The sequence below is a fragment of the Dendropsophus ebraccatus genome, chromosome 2, assembly GCF_027789765.1.
Source record: "Dendropsophus ebraccatus isolate aDenEbr1 chromosome 2, aDenEbr1.pat, whole genome shotgun sequence".
Lineage (NCBI taxonomy): Eukaryota > Metazoa > Chordata > Amphibia > Anura > Hylidae > Dendropsophus > Dendropsophus ebraccatus.
In genome coordinates, this window is record NC_091455.1 from 23,980,145 (window position 1) to 23,997,236 (window position 17,092).

Consider the following 17,092-nt stretch of genomic DNA (forward strand, 5'->3'; position numbering starts at 1 on the left):
ATTTACCTGTTGCTTCAGTAACAGAAGCCTTTGTAAGGAGAATCGATATTGTAGGACGGTGAGACATGGGCAGAGCGGGCAGAGCAACAGTACTGTACTATTAGTCAGTGGCCTTATACTTTATAGCACCAAAGACCCCGTTCATGTATTTGTTATCTTGATATACTTTTAGTCTATTGTGATCTTCTTATGTGTATATCTGTATTCACTTTATTTTGTCATACAGCAACTTCCTTCATAGCAAAGGAAATCCTAATTCCCAGCTGTTTATATTGGTAAGGTGGTCCTAGGCTAAAAATGTATGTTGTACAAAATAGAGGGAAACAAACCGTACTTGCCTCCCCTACAGTCCGGAACACAGATCTTACTTCCTGTTTCTGAGACAAGCACTTGGGAGCTGGACTTGGCTGCTCAGCCAGTCATTGGTCACAGCAGTGGCTCTCCCCAGCCAATGATTGGGCAGGACCTGTTGCCGAGCACTCGTGGCAGAAGCAGGAAGCAAAAAGACGATTGAGGGCTAGACATAGTCGAAAGGGAGGTGCAGAGGAGCAGGGTTAGGGTAAGTATGTGTTTTTTTTATTTTATTTTTTATTTTTTTTATTTTTAGCCTACGGCCAGAATATCACTTTTAATTTGCTCATGAACTTCTATGAGGATTAAGAATTCTAAGATATGATGTCCTAGCAGTGTACTTACATGGAGAATACAGATATTTCCCATGCAATCTTCACCAATCACCTAACTAGTGGGGGTGACTAAAGTTTGACTACTGGTGCCTCCACTGATCATGAAAATGGGTGTGCCTGTTCTATCTTTGGCAATCCCATACAGAGTAAAACCACCGCGCCCTTTCACATGGGGGAGGCTGCTGGATCCCCCATCGATCACCTGTCCTATATTATTTTTAACCTTGGAGTGACCTCTTTCAGTGTTTTCCATAAATTCATTGACCGCAGGTGCACTAAGGTGACACTTTATAATAGCAAAAAACAACAACTAATATAATCTGCATTGTGTGTGCAGAGGGTGTGATGGGACCCATTGACAAGGATAAGATGGTGAGCCGGCTTCACGGCAGCTCTCAGTAGGGTTCACCAGTTGTTAGGACACCATTGTTCTTTACCGTCCCGCTAATGGAAGTTCAGGCCGATGGAGACGTCTTTGTTTTCTAAGCATTGCTCAGGTGGCCGTTGATTTCTATTACTCCCCAGAACGGATCTTTCACAGCTGTTAGCAAATGCAAGCAAAGCAGTTTCCCCCCTGCCGTGCAGGTCTTTTGTATCTCCCTAAGCCAGTTACCATACTATAGAGGCTTTTAAATGTGTCACAAATGCAGATCCATTTGTGCTCCTCGTAACCTGTGCCGACGTCTGGATTGTATTATGTGCTACTACTGTGCTGCAGCCTGGCTCACTTGCCTAAGTAAGCTGAACGTGTACAGCTATATGGAGGCAGTACAGTGCAGTCTCTTCCAACTATTAAGACATGCAGTTTTGGTGCATTTTTTTTTTATTTTGAGTCAAACACAGGATCAGCATGGGACTTTCCTGTATACATATCAAATTTTTTCCCTCCTGCACACCTGTTTGGTTCAAAAACTGCATATGTGATGCCAGCCTTATGCTTTTGTGGGTAAAGCGGCACAGTGCGCTCATCACGCCCTTTGTACCCATGTGTAAAAATGTTACTGGGATTCTCAGAATTTCACTCCCCTAGTGGTGCCGCCACTTCATTTTTGCAATATACCGTCAAAGATGACCACTTTACTGTAGCCTTCAAATCTAAAGGCTATAGAGTTGGGGTCCTTTGGTGGGGTTGCAGGAAAGGGTTTTTATTAACTATATGAAAGGTAAGGTTGGACCAGGAGTCTAGCCATTTTATAACATGTGCCCTTTTATGCCATTCATGGCAGCTAACATCTATGCGAGAGAGTACAAAGAGCAAACTACCCATAGCATACCCTTACCTGCTTGTCCAAGTATGCAGATATGCCCAATGGGTTGAGCGGAACGAGCCATTGCCAGACACCCCTGGGAGCAGCTTATTTTCCTATGGAATTAAAGGGTCAGGTGTTGACAATTGATAATAATAATATTTACTTGTATAGCGCCAACAGATTCCGCAGCGCTTAAGTGATCATCTGGGTGTTATCGAAAATGGACCTTGCTACATGTAAAAAACTTTAGCTTTCAATTTATTGCTACTACCTATTATATTCCTTGTACGTTGTTGCTGTTTTGCGGTGACCACATAACAAAAGACTTAACATTCTGCCTTCCAGTCTTCTGTGACACTCGGAAAAGGTGAAATAAATTATACTTCACCGGCCCATAACCCGGATCAGCCCTCTTAGCGGCTTTCCAGTAAGTGCAAAATTAACGTCCGCTTAGTCCCCTCCTCGTGCGTTGATCTCCTTTAAGGGTGACCCCTCGACCCACGTACTTAGTTTCTATTACCACTGTGAGCAGTCTTGTGATCTTGGAGCATTTTGAGCCTTCCTGTAGAGGCTCTTTCCCCCCCTTCCCTACAGTCACTTCTTGGAATGAAGAATGGTTTGCCCTTTTACGATGTACATACGACCTCCAAAGTAGTTTCCTGCAGTTCCCCATCGAGTCAAAGGCAACGGCTTCATTTTCTACCTCTTCTTCCTGCTGCTTGTTTTTCTCTTTTCGCTTTATTTTTTTATGTGGCATATAAGTTGTTTTTTTTTTTTTATGGGTTTTGTTGTTAACGGGAAATTCTCTATTTGTGACCTTCACGGCCCTCTGGATGTCAGAGCAGCATGTTGTCTGTACATTAGCAGTGACATGTACGTTCTGGATTTGACACACTGCCACATACACTAAACATTCGGAGAACGCCGGCAATGTTTAATTCTTCCATCGTCTTACACGATGCGCTCCATGTCTCAAATGATAACAGAGCAGCGCAGCTCCAGTAGCAGATGTGAGCCCGGAGCCTTCTGCATGTTCCACCAGATGTTTCTTTATATTTAAGACTGTCTTCTGCTTGGGTTTATATTTCAAAGTCCCGTATAAACAGATTTTGCTTGTTTATCAGTTTGGAGTAAAACGGGACCAATCCGCGAGCTACATATGTCACTGCAGAATATTTTCTGATTCCCAAAAAATGCATTCTGTAGCAAAATTCAGCTTTGTGCATTTACCTCCCAGCATTGTGCCCCCGTTCAGAATAGATAAATGCTGACGCAAGGCTTGCTTTAATTTTACTTGCCGTGAATTGTTTCTACTTGGCCAAGAAAGATTTGTAGGCTCCTCTTACCATTGGCTCATAACCATCAGAACAGTTTTTGTAATTTTTTTTTTTTTCTTTGATCTTTTAGGTCATAACATTCCCTATATGTTGGTTTTTTTTAGGGTTTATTCACACCATAATAGGTGTGGTCACGGATGGGTGAAAATTATGTTTCGCTGTATCTGTGCATGGGCTGGCCCAGACCCTACTCACTTCGAGTGGTTATGTTTGGGTCATTTCCCACATGTGGACCAGTTTTTACTTGTGCATTGGATTGCTACAATTTGAGTCGGGGTGAAAACTCTTGTACATGTGGAAATTTACCTGAGCAGTCACTACCTGACTACATTTGGGCTGGAGTAGTGGGCTCTATGCACAGATAGGTCAGAAGACACATCAGAATTTTCCCACAATCCGAATGCGAACACTGCCTAAACCAAATAGCAAGGGTTTTATTTTTTTTCACAAAAGAAAAGACCACCTATTCTTGTAAAATAAGGGGGGGGGGGGGGTAAATTTTGCCCGGGCAGCCCATAGGATGCAGCTGCTGTCGGCGCTCCTATTCCATGGAGCGACGGCAGCAGATCGTTGCTGTATCAGTCGTTTGTCTTTCAACATGTTTGAACAGAGCGTCTGTTTGAAAGACAAACAACGTAACGATCAGCCGACATGAACGATGTCTGTTGATCGTTGCTGTCAATTCCACGGGACGATTATCGGCTGTAATGGCCGATATCTGCCGAATACGGCCGATTATTGTTTCGTGGAATAGGCCGTTTATATTCCCTAGATTTACCAACCACATCTGCTGGAAGTTTGTTTCAATGCCAGTGGGAAAACTGCAAGCGATAGTGATGATTTAAAAACAATAGTTGCAACTTTTTCTGAATTAAAAATGATTAATTTTACCACCATGAAATAATACTGCAGATTCCTTCCTAGTGAAACCCGGGTATATGCGCACTTCTTTGAAATGGATGAAAAGTCCTGTAAAAGTAGGAGACATACAATATTCATTTATTTCAGCATAACTTCAAGTCACTAGTTGTGCGGAGAACATTTTATTGAGTCTTTCCTTTTATTGTAGGAGCTGTAGCTGTCTCACTTTACATAGCCCTTCTCTCTCGTTCTCAGTTCCCAGTTATTTTCCGCCATTTAATTGCTGGTGTTTTCCGTCCAGTAGATAGAGCGAGTGCGGCATTGTGTAAATAGAGCAAGTGAGACCCTACAGCTCTTGTAGAGATTTGGTGGCCTCGTGCCCAGCTCCATAAAACAAGGTGTTAATAGGAAATTTTAGCGTATCATTGGACTCTTACTTGTGTTTTTTCTTTTTAAAGCATGAAATGTGTGCGTACCCCCCCCCCCCCCCCCCCCTCCACTATCATGTTTCTATAAAGTGGAGCTCTGGTTTAGAGCTTAGAAGTTTGCTTAGAGTGTCTGAGCAAAGCCGACATAGTGGGCATCATAGAAGACGCAAATGCTGTCTCGTCATTCCGTAACAGGACTGTCTTAAGATAGGGTCAATCTATGCTAAGTATCCTTTTTTTGACTGCATTGATTTTGGTAGCTTTTCACAAATTGACAAAGTTCATTTATGACTTGTAAGACCTATATGGTAATCTTATCTTAAATTGACTTTTTATTTAAGACACAACACTTTTCTTTACTTTTTGTACATTATGGGGACATATATACTCGTGGACATAGACGACAATAGACAGATTCTGTCCCTTTGAGATAAATGTGAAACAATATTGAGCATGCTCTGTGACCTGTGAAGAGATCATTCCACAGGAAGCTGCTATTGTCTCCTCAATCTACTGTTGTCACATAATGCTGTACAGATCACTTTACAGCAGCCTCCTCTTATCACTACAGACGGAAAAGGAAGTCTCAGCTGAAGCCCCTATTACATGGGGCGATTAAGAGGAGCAAATAAGCGCCAACCTCAGGTCTGCGCTTGCTTGCTCCTCGTTCCCCGCTTGCTGCCCAACAGCGAGCGGGTAAGAGCCGGCGGGCTGCCCGGGTAATAACCAGATCGCTCAGGCAGCCAACAGAGGATAGCGGTGGTCTGCTGCTGCCGCACCTATTACATGGAGAAAGACAACGATCAGCCTATTACGGCCGACAATCGCTCTGTGTAAAAGGGCCTTTAGTTTTAGCGCCAGTGGTGAGAATGGAAACTATATGATATCAGGATTATTTTATAAAATAGATAGAAAAATGCTCTATGTTTTTGTGCCGAAATTCTTAAATTCTTAGTCTTAAATTTACTGGATGGGTTTCCTGGAGGTGATGAGAGAGAATTGGCAATGGTAGCATTCCAGTCTTTGTAACTTATGATGGGGCGGGTTATAAGTATTATTATTTACGGCACAAGTTCTTTGCCATTCTGCGCTTCCCACGTCACCTCGTAAATACAGTTTGACGAGTGAGTGGAGGGAAACGGACGATCGACAGATTTACTGTAATTCCAGGAACTGTAGTAAACCGTGGCAAATCTACATCCCAAATTTTTGGTTTCATGTTGATGCACTTGACCGGTCACGTGGCATCACATGGTTATCCCCATTTCCCGTTTTTCTTTCATAAGGAATATCGCTCATCGGCTACGACAGGTAATCCTCGGCTTTCTCTGCATACATTTTAATAAGCCGAAATTCAATTTCAGGTAAAGCTGTGGTAATATATGTGCATATAAGTATGCGCGCCTCTTACCTGCCCTCGCTATAGGTCAGGGGGAGCCGCGTGCGAGGACGTCTCAGCGTATTAGTAATATTTGTAGTAGCGGTGTTTATTTTACTGGTGGATATTATCTTAAACATCTACGTCTGGTGGCAGGTTAACAAGTGCGCTTTCCAGCGAATCCTTACAAAACGTCGACATGTCATTACTCATTGTCAGCTCAACCCTCGCCTGCTAAGCAACAAGAAATCATTTCTGCCTTGTGTTTTCTTTCTTGTCTGGGTTGACTGCATACATATGGTAGTTATTCTTCTGCTCGGGAAGGGTTCCTTCCTCTGTCATACCCGTACAGCTGTGCTGCGGATTTCTCTAGTCCACCAAGACCGGAGTTACGACACAGACGTTTCATCGGGGATTGCATCATGTGACGGACAGACGCACAGATGCTCAACGTGTGGCTCCCTTCGTTGCTTTTTATTAACCACTGCATTGCTGGTGGAGGCTGGGTTTTCTCCTAGAGACACATTATGCTTTATAGAGAGACTTCTTCCACCTTACGGATATCCTTGTATTATGGGGGCAACCTCCCTACTTGAACTGCTGCTAGCAGCATTTAGGGATATGCTTTACAGCAAGAAACAATAGACTAGTGGAGACTGGATCTTGGACTTGCTAAGAGGAATCTTAAAGGGGTATTCCGCCCATCTCCTCCTAAAAGAAAATAAAAAAAGGGGGGGGGGGTTCTGACACCTTTCACACCTTAATCGGTGGCTCCGTTCGTCTGTGCAACACTTCTGTAGATTCTGCACTATATTCAAGATGGTGCCAGCTGGTAGTCTTAATCTCTCGGCATGCCTTGTGATTATATTTTATAATGGTTTGTACCCACCCCCTTTAGTGCAGACATCAGAAGTGGGGTGAGAGGCCTGAAAAACTGCCGGAACGCCACTGACTGCTTAATCTAGGTTACAAACTGACATAGCTAGGGGTTTACTATTTAGTGGTGCAAAAAAAATTATTTTTATTTTATTTTTTTTTACAGGAATACCCTTTGGAATGTGTTTATTTCAGATTACCCAGGACAGATGACACTTGACACATTACGCACTTTAACGTTCTGTAAGCCATGTTGGTGATCACGTGACCCGATCACAGTAATGAAACCGAAGGTGCTGATGCATTGATTGATGGAGTGATTGAGTTTATATAAAACTGAAGAAAAAAAAAAACTAAAGTTGTGGCCGCTGGGACCCCCACTGATCTCAAGAATGGGAATAGAGTTGTGCAATGAATGTACCAGTCGCCACAGCATGCCCTCCATTCTTTCCCTATGTGGCCCTTGAATTCTTTCAGGTGCTTAACTTTGCCCCTTAGAGCATGAATGGAGCAGTGTATGCTGGATCAAGCCATTGGTGGGATTTAGAGATGAGCGAACCTGGAGCATGCTCGAGTCCATCCGAACCTGAACTTTCGGCATTTGATTAGCGGTGGCTGCTGAAGTTGGATAAAGCCCTAAGGCTATGTGGAAAACATGGATATAGTCATTGGCTGTATCCATGTTTTCCAGACAACCTTAGAGCTTTATCCAAGTTCAGCAGCCCCCGCTTATCAAATGACGATCGTTCGGGTTCGGATCGACTCAAACCCGAACCCGGTTCGCTCATCTCTAGTGGGGTTCCCTGTGGTTTTATCCCCAGTGATATTAGCGGATAACAAGCTGGGAATACCAAAGCAGAGAGCACACCTTCCTGTACAGTAGATACAATGCAATATAAATCTTGTAGCCAGTGGACAGTGTATACTTCCGTAAGTGGCTTCTATCGGAGCCTTCTATTAGACAGGTATTCATTGGGGATTACTCCTTGCGTACAGCGATGACGTGGTGTGAACAGAGCCGTACGCACGCTCTCTCCCCGCCGCATTCCCTCTTGTGCCGGCTGCGTATAATTGTTGTGATTTATTCTCGCTGTCTCCTTTGCTGGAAGAAGCTGCAGCTCAGAGCCGGTTCCCAGATTTAATGCTCAGGAACTATGAAGTGTGGCCTGTGCCGGTGGATGTGTCTGGTAGGGGGTCTTTACAGCTATGATGAGATTTTAGCAGGTGCATTGAGCACTGTATGCTCAGATCATTTCTGTGTTCGCTGAAGCTTCGGCTCCATATGCCTCCAGATTGGGAACAAAGCAGATTAATGTCAGCCGATCTCTCTTATCCCTTCTGTAGATGTGCAGCGTGACTGTGCACCTCACTGATATATTAATCCACAGCAGCCCTCCGGAGCGGCCAGATTATTCAGTCCTCCCTATGTGAGATGTGACCCAGCTGTGCTCGGGTGGCAGCGGTCAGGGCTACTGTGCGTGTTATTGGTTGTGTTAATACAGAGTCACTGCGTGTAGATAGGGCTGCGAGGGGTCCGGGGCGCTCTTATGTCTGTTTTCCGGTCACTTCATTTGTATGACTGCAGGTTACTAATGCTGTAATGTCTTGCTATGAGGAAATTGTCAGAAATTCAGATTTCTTTTTTGTATTTTCCCCCGCCGCACTCTGAAGTCAGTCGCAGCCTCTTAGCAGAAAGCAAAATGGCCAATATAGGAAGCATTTGCTTGCACCCAAGTTTGGCATGTAGACCACTGGTGGGGAACCTGTGGCCTTCCCGCTGACCCTGTTAGTTCCATAAACGGCAACGGCGCTCACTAATACAATAGTATCCTGGCTTCTATTGTGCAGTCCAAATTGCTTGAAATGTCCACATTCGTCTGGTTAGACACAACAGCAGCAGTCCTTGGGGGGTAAGAATTGTATTTTATTTTCATTGATATATACAGATACTTTGGTCAGATGGAAACATGACTTCCTCCTTCAGTCCATTGGCTCACACTTGAGCACCTGTATGAGTGGTGATGGTCTGACCATTGGGACCACTAACAATGAGTAGTTTCCAGGAACAGTGCCAAACATACGTTGTGACAATACCTGGTTTTGCAGCACTGTGATAAACAGTTACACCCATGTAAGTGTCCTATTACACTGGGCGACTACGGCGCGATTATTTTAGTAAGTTTACTGGACCTATTTTAGGGGGTTTACTGGACCTATTAGACGGCCTGATATTTGGGCAGTAAGGACTGCATGGACATCGTTAGCGATGTCCATGCAGACCTTGTCCAAACACCTGACACCTTACCTCTCCCTGCTCCTGGTCTTCTCCCCTGGGCTCCACAGCTTCCACGTCTTGGCAGCGTCCTGTCAGCTCACAGGCCGCCGTGGCCTGTTATTGGCTAAGCGACCTGTCAGCTGAGGGGAAGTTCAGACACTGCAGCCAAGGGGATCGGGAAGCTGCAGAGCACAGGAGAGAAGACAGGGAGCAGGGAGAGGTAAGGTATCAGGTTTTTGGGCAATTGTCGTTCGCGCATCGCTATTACACATAGCGGTGTGTGGTCAGCACCCGACAGTTTTAGGTCCAAACCTAAACCAGCAATCAGCCAATAATCGTTTCATCGACTGATCGTTCTCTCTTACATTGAGCGATAATCGCTCGAATCAGCCCGATTTGGCCGATTATCACCCCGTTTAATAGGGCCCTAAAACTCTTGTCGACTGTAGTTGTATATACCAGAATGTCTTTGCTGCAAGTAATAAAATTTGCTTTAAAGGGGTTGGCCACTTTATAGTAAAATTGCTCAGTGTACAGTATTAGTAAGTTTACTCACTGTATATAGTGACAGACGCTCCATGTGTGCCTCAGAGCTAAAATCAGACTCCTCCTCCTCCAGGCTGGGGTGCCCTACTCTGTGGTGGTCCTGTCCATAAAATGGCCGACATGGAGGAGCATGCCCCCCAGTGTCCACCACTGAGTCTGTATATGTCTATAGTGGACAGAGGGGGCCGGGCATGGTCACATGCTCCTCCATGTCGGCCATTTTATGGACAGAAACAAAACAGAGCAGGACAGCACACCCTGGATGAGGGGAGTCTGATTTTAGCTCTAAGGTACACAGGGAGCTGCTGTCAGTATATACAGTGAGTACACCTATTAATACTGTACACTGACCTATTTTACTATAAAGTGGCCAACCCCTTTAAGTAATAAGATAAATCATTGAGACCACTTGTGCGGTCTTGTTCTATATACAATACATTAGATCAGGGGTCTCAAACTCGCGGCCCGCGGGCCAACTGCGGCCCTCGGGACACTAGTTTGCGGCCCCCACCTCAATGTTAGCTTCCCTGTAAGTGCGGCCCTTATCAGCAGCTCAGCCGCGATTGGCTGAGCTTAACTTTATGCTCAGCCAATCGCGGCTGAGCAGCTGATGACGCGGCAGAGGGGGGCCGGCATCAGGGACGGCTGCAGCTGTTCGGCCGGCCTCCCGAATACGACGGAGAGGTGGGCAGTGGCGGTGGAAGGGGAGTTGTGCGGTGCAGGGGCCAACAGCCGCCTGGCAGAGCCGCCGCCCCCTAGCGTCCCTGCCACACATGCAGCTTCCCGGTCTCTGGAGGAGGAGGCCGCAGGGACTCAAGGTGATCGCATCGCTGCAAGTCCTGGGGCTGTTCAGCAGGATCGGGGGATGCAGTGCAGATCCCCGATCCTGCTTTACAGCCCCAGGACTTGCAGCGATGCGATCACCTCACCCTGCAGTCCCCGCGGCCTCCTCCTCCAGAGATTGAGGAGCTGCATGTGCGGCTGAGAGGAGCACGCCAGTGTCGGGGGTGAGAGGAGGAGGAGAGGTGTGTCCAACTCCCCCCAGTCCCCTCTTAGCTCCCCCCAGGTCCCCCCAGTCCCCTCTCAGAGACTCCCAGTCCCCTTTGTCACCCCCCTGCTTCCCCCAGTCTCCTGTGTCACCCCCAGCTCCCCTCTGTCACCCCTGCTCCCCCCAGTCTCCTGTGTCACCCCCAGCTCCCCTCTGTCACCCCTGCTCCCCCCAGTCCCCTGTGTCTCCCCCAGTCCCCTCTCAGGGACCCCCAGTCCCCTTTGTCACCCCCAGTCCCCAGTGTCACCCCCCTGCTCCCCCTAGTCCCCTGTGTCACCCCCAGTCCCCTCTCAGGGACCCCCAGTCCCCTTTGTCACCCCCAGTCCCCTGTGTCACCCCCCAGCTCCCCCCAGTCCCCTGTGTCACCCCCCTGCTCCCCCCAGTCCCCTGTGTCACCCCCCAGCTCCCCTCTGTCACCCCTGCTCCCCCCCAGTCCCCTGTGTCACCCCCAGTCCCCTCTCAGGAACCCTTAGTCCCCTTTGTCACCCCCAGTCCCCTGTGTCACCCCCAGTCCCCTTTCAGGGACCCCCAGTCCCCTTTGTCACCCCCAGTCCCCTGTGTCACCCCCCTGCTCCCCCCAGTCCCCTGTGTCACCCCCCAGTCCCCTTCTTGTGGAAAACCTGATGCGGCCCAGCCTCACCCAGACTCTACCTCCAGCGGCCCCCGGGTAAATTGAGTTTGAGACCCATGCATTAGATAGTTGTTCAGCTCTTCCTCCTTCTACTTCATATAGTTTAGCAAGTCTTCCCAATGGTAAAAGCGGGCTACACAGTCATAGAGATCTTTGTGGTGGTGGATTTACTTCCCTGAGAACAAAAGGAATCAGGCATGTTAAATTCCAACCACACAGTCCATCTTTTTGTCAGGACACTTCCATATATATTACATATTTGTCGGGATCGGTCAGTATTTATCTAATGTGTATGGTCATCTTTTAATTTTATATCACACTATTTTCATAAAGAATATTTTGATCAGTTTTTTTTTTTTTTTTTTTTTTAGATACTTTTATACTGTACCTTAGAATACTGCAGCTTTTTATTATACAGGGCCGCCTTTTGATATCGGTCCAAACCCAGAACTCCCCAAGACATAACTTTGCAAGTGAGAAGAGCCGTCCTTTCTGTTATCGCTTACTCATCTGCGAGCTGCGGTGTCTATAAAAATAACGTGGCTGAGAAGATAGCATTGCAGCTATGTGTTTATAGAAGAGACTGACATCAGGGACATATATGAGCAAGTCTTCACCGACGGAGCATGAAAGGCCTGCCACCTCAGCCTCTACAGTCGTGCATTGAGAAGCGGGATATCTATGGAGTGCGGCCAGGGAAGCTTCTCTTTCTTCCAAGATGTTGACATTCTCAGGAGTCACCGCAAAGTTTATACATTATGTATAAACCTCTGACATATTTTGTGGCGGTGGGTAAGGTTAGATAAACATTATTCATTGCCGGGCAAGAAAAACAAATGCAAGATTCCGGGCTACAGGAGCTCACAATCTGTTCAATGTATTGGGTGCTTAAGCCCAATTTTGATTTTCATTAAAGGGGTTGTCCAGCAAAAAAAAAAATTTTTTCAAATCAACTGGTATCAGAAAGTTAAATAGATTTGTAATTTACTTCTATTTAAAAATCTCAAGTTTTCCCATACTTATACACTGCTGTATGTCCTGCAGGAAGTGTTGTTTATTTACATTCAGAAACAGTGCTCTCTACTGACATCTCTGGTGGAGTCAGGAACTGTCCTGAGCAGGAGAGGTTTTTTATGGGGACTTGCTGCTGCTCTGGACAGTTCCTGACTCCGCCAGAGATGTCAGTAGAGAGCACTGCTTCTGAATGTAAACAAACAACACTTCCTGCAGGATATATAGTAGCTTATAAGTATGGGAAGACTTAAGATTTTTAAATAGAAGTAAATTACAAATCTATTTAACTTTCTGAAACCAGTTGATTTGAAAGAAAAAAAAAATTCGCTGGACAACCCCTTTAACTTAGCCATTATATTGGATCAAAACCATTTTAAAGGATTAGCAACCTCTCAAAACGTAATGCATACTATTCATATCTAGGAATTCAACATGAACATTGGATGGACATTGTATTATCTAAGCAGGCCTGGAGTTAGGTTGCATGGTTCTGTATTGTTCTTACCGAGCTGGGATGTGATGACTACATTTGGTGGTCAAATGCCTTGATCTTTGGAGCCATGGGTAGGTTCAGTGATATGAAGCTGAAGTGTAGTCAACACTGAATGTCATGACTACTTTCAGTGGTTAAATGTATAGATCTTTTGGTAGTTTGGTGAGTTGAAGAGGTCTAGAAGGATAGCTGGATGGGGTGACTACTAAACTTGCCGTATATTCCTATGAACCCAAGCAATCAGCATTTGAATCCCGTTGCCTGGAAAAGGTTGATGCAGCCCGAGGACTGCCATAGGCTGTGTCAGTGTTTTCCAAGCAGTCCTCTGTATAGGTAGTGGGCACTGGTAGACTGCTTTCAATTGTTGAATGTTTAGTTCCTTGGGAGCTGTTGTTTGAGGAGGTCTAGAGATGGATGTGGTGGCTACCTTTTGGTTGAATACATCGGTCTGATTGTTTATTGGTTGAATGTATAGCTCTTTGAGAACTTTTTGGGCTCAAAGTATACCTATATGCGATGACTACTTTTTGTGGGGTTAATACATTGATCTACGAGTATTCCGGAAGTCAACAATGGATGACTACTATCAGTGGTCAAATGCATTGGTCTTTGGGAACATTGTAGGTGTGATGATTTGAGGATGGTCAGAAGTATAGGGAACACAGGATGAGATGACTACTTTTGATTGTCAATAATTTAGATCAGGGATGGAGAACCTTCGGCCCTCCAGCTGTTACAAAACTACAATTCCCATCATGCCTGGACAGCCGAAGCTAAAGCTTCGGCTGTCCAGGCATGATGGGAATTGTAGTTTTGCAACAGCTGGAGGGCCGAAGGTTCCCCATCCCTGATTTAGATTTTCAGGGGAGCTTGGTGGTCTTAGTGATTCGGAAATGGCTGAAAGTACCCACAACACTTAACCCAAAGCTCAAATCAAAGATCAAATCTCACAAAAAATAGATTTTAGGTCTCATTGCACCTGTAGCTTATGATGTCTACTGTGAGTAGTTGTGATGTGTTTATTGTTTCCAAGGTTGTTTTCTCAGATTTTCTTGATCAAAGCATTGGTAATTGAGGGGTTTGGTGGTATTTCAAATCCAGTATTCCTCATTTAATGGAGCAAGCTGAAGAGCTAGTGAGGGCTAGTTCTCTAGTTTTCATGCAGTATCTAGAGCTAGGTTTTGGAGAACCTAGGGCATCCATCTCTACTACCTCAGTGTAACTTTAATAGGTTCACGCAACCCTAAAGCCTTGTTAATAGGGGTGTGGACATCTTTATTATCAGCTGAAATGCTTTAGGCCAACAGTATCACATCTCTAGTCAGCCTTGTATCTATCCCATCCTACAGAGCAGGATGGGCATGCACACCATGTTAAATATCCTTTTGCCTGCCGCCATGGTCCTCGAGAACAGTGTTAGGGGACATATTAGTAAGATGAAGAACCACACATACCCAACTCTATTATCTGTATTCACAGAATTCTCTTACAACCCATTATAGACGGATAACATCATGCTGGTCTGTGGGAATATAAATCTAGAGGAACGTATCTTTTGAGCATGAAATGCCCCGTATTATCGAAACCTAAGCACTTTCTCAGTTGGGAAAGGCTAAGCCCAGCACTATGGACGTCTTGCAGAGCATGCATTTTTCTTGCAGCATCACAGATAAAAGCTTAGAGTTGAATAGCCAGACACACATGCTTCATGGAAGCTGTGATGGGTGCAGTTAACCCTTTTGAGTGAGAAGCAATAGCTTGAAAGCTCAGCCTGTCTGAATTTAGGAATTCCTAGTAAATGGAGGGTCTAGTCCAGTATCGACATATCTTGATCAGAGCAGAGAGTGGTTATCAAGAGTGCTCTGGAGGACACGCCTGATTCTGTATTACACAGACGGTGCACAACATGTAAGGTTTTTATCTCCCTGTGGTGGTACTGCCGCAAAGTTAAACACTCTTGGTAAATCTAGCCGACCCTGTGCTCAGCTCAAGCATTTTGCAAAATCTACGCCTGCTCTGAAGGTTTATATTTGTGCCTGGTTTACACCTGTTTCCAGGCGTAAACCTTAATAAATGACATGTGGGTGGAGGCTTCCCGCCTTTCCGCACCTGCCCATCGGGCGAACAGGGGATATGACTGGCATACACCACAGAAAAGGGGTAAATCTGCCCCTTTTCCGTAGTGTATGCCATGGGCACATCTTAATAAACGTCCCCCTTTGTGATCAGCTTATTAATAAGAAATCTACCAAGTATGGGTTTGTTCATGCTCTCATGGGTCGGGTTGTGTGCCAATCTTTCATGGTACCTGCCTACTGCAATTACTACCTCCCCTCTCTTTCATTGATGCCTGGTTCCTGGTGTTAACCACTTCCTGGTGATGTCTTGACACAAGGCGGTGCCTGCTCAGCCAATCAGTGGCAGCAGCAGTGACCCACCTCATGCAGTGATTGGCTGACCAGCTGCTTCCTAGTATCAAGATCATGAAGAGTGTTGAACAGTGTCAGAATAGTGGAGAGTCATATGATAGGACATTGGCTTGGAAACATGTTCTTACATATATTATATTTTTCTATCCTTACCAGGACTCATACTCATCAGGTGCATACTACTCCCCAGATATTGTACGGATTACTTTTCCACTTTGTGTCAGGTTTGTCAGAAAAGCATCAGTGAAGGTCACCAGCATTTGTACAAGCATTTAGGCGCACCAGCAGTAAGGTCCATCAACAGCTAACACCTGCTTGCTGATTGCCTCTGGTTAGCAACAAATGTGCCTTGGGCCTATACAAAGCATAGGGATCTCAAGTGTGGTACATAGGACCCGCCTGGGACCGGTTTACCCCCCCATAGTAGGATCTTTCTGCTGTAACGTCTGCAAATCCCATCCATTGACTTCCTGCAGGTTGTCTGGCGTCTCTCCTTTGTTTTCCTCTCGACGTTTCGCTGCATCAGAGTCGCACACAGAATTCCGATTTCCCCTTGTTTTCAGTGAATCTGCTCAGATGTATCTTAACGCCGAGAGCAGATGTGCCTCTTATCATTAAAAATGGATTAACCTCGCCGCTGATAACTTTGCGTGGGATTGTTTCAGTCTCATAAGTGTCTGTAAGCATTTCCTCCAGCAAAGCGGGAGGAGGAGAGAAAATCATGAAATGAGTTTATTTGGAGACTGCTTCCCCGTCCCTCCCTCTCCTGAGTGGAGATAGCCATGGCGTCCTGATGATGGGCTTTATTATAGTGGCCGCTTTATTGTGTCTGTGTGTAATATTATCCACCGTTCCGTCCAAGCCATTACATCCATTACCAGGACTAACGCTTGTTCCGTCATTCTCGACGTCTATTAATTATTGTTCATTCTTGTGAGTCTAATGAAGCGGCAAATAGGCAAACATGACTTTTTAGGGCACTATCAAAATTTACAGGTCCTCAGCCCTTTTTTGTGTGCAGGTCCATTGTGATGTTACAATGGATCTAAATATCTACAGAAAAAAATTAAGCTAAAAAATAAATATATAGTGAATTTTGATGGATATGCTGGCCCCCTTGCTGATCAGGCACAGCGCCATACATTTATAGTGGCTGTGTCTGGTACTGCAGACCTACACCAAGATATTTTTTATTTTATTTTAATCACTTCGGATTACCTTATCCAGCAATCGCTGCGGTCCACAAGATTACATACATCCCAATGGATTATTTTCCACTATAGCCGTAGCTCAATAGTTAGTGTCCTTTTCATGTTAAGAGAAAAACTTTTAGATTGGCAGTCGGATGGGGTGTGGGTGTTCAGACCCCAACAGTCCTTAGCTATTAACATTTGATGCCCTCCTGGCCTGCTATAATGATCTGTAAAGGGAAGCGCTTAGCTAAATACTTCTCTCTGTTCTGTCTATTGAACATTGGTGGTCTAAACCCCCAGACACCAACCGATGAAGATTTTACAACCCCATTGGTTAACAAAGCAGGTGGAACAAGTGCGGCTTTCTTGGTCGCTATTGTGGGGTGCCAGCAATGTATATACAGAATTTTCTTGGTAGCTTCAAGACACCATCTATCTTGTCATTGTTAACTGGTAACATTAATGCCCATGTTTTATTACATGGTGCCAATACATGCTATACGGTTGTTGGCTATATACAAGGTCCTTTTCCTTCCACGTCTTGAACAATTTACATTGCGCTGTTTAAAATCTAAAAATTTAGGAAGTGTCTGTGGATAATAAGTGAACTATTATTTGGCCTGGACTCCCGGCAGCCGTATCTTCAG

The 17,092-nt window shown here is 45.3% G+C and overlaps 1 protein-coding gene across 1 annotated transcript in view; it reads left to right on the forward strand.

Annotated features, from left to right (window-relative positions):
• The window catches only part of EIF3H (eukaryotic translation initiation factor 3 subunit H), a 110,705-nt gene that overhangs the window by 62,011 nt on the left and 31,602 nt on the right, over positions 1-17,092 (forward strand). The gene's annotated exons all lie outside the window — the stretch shown is intronic.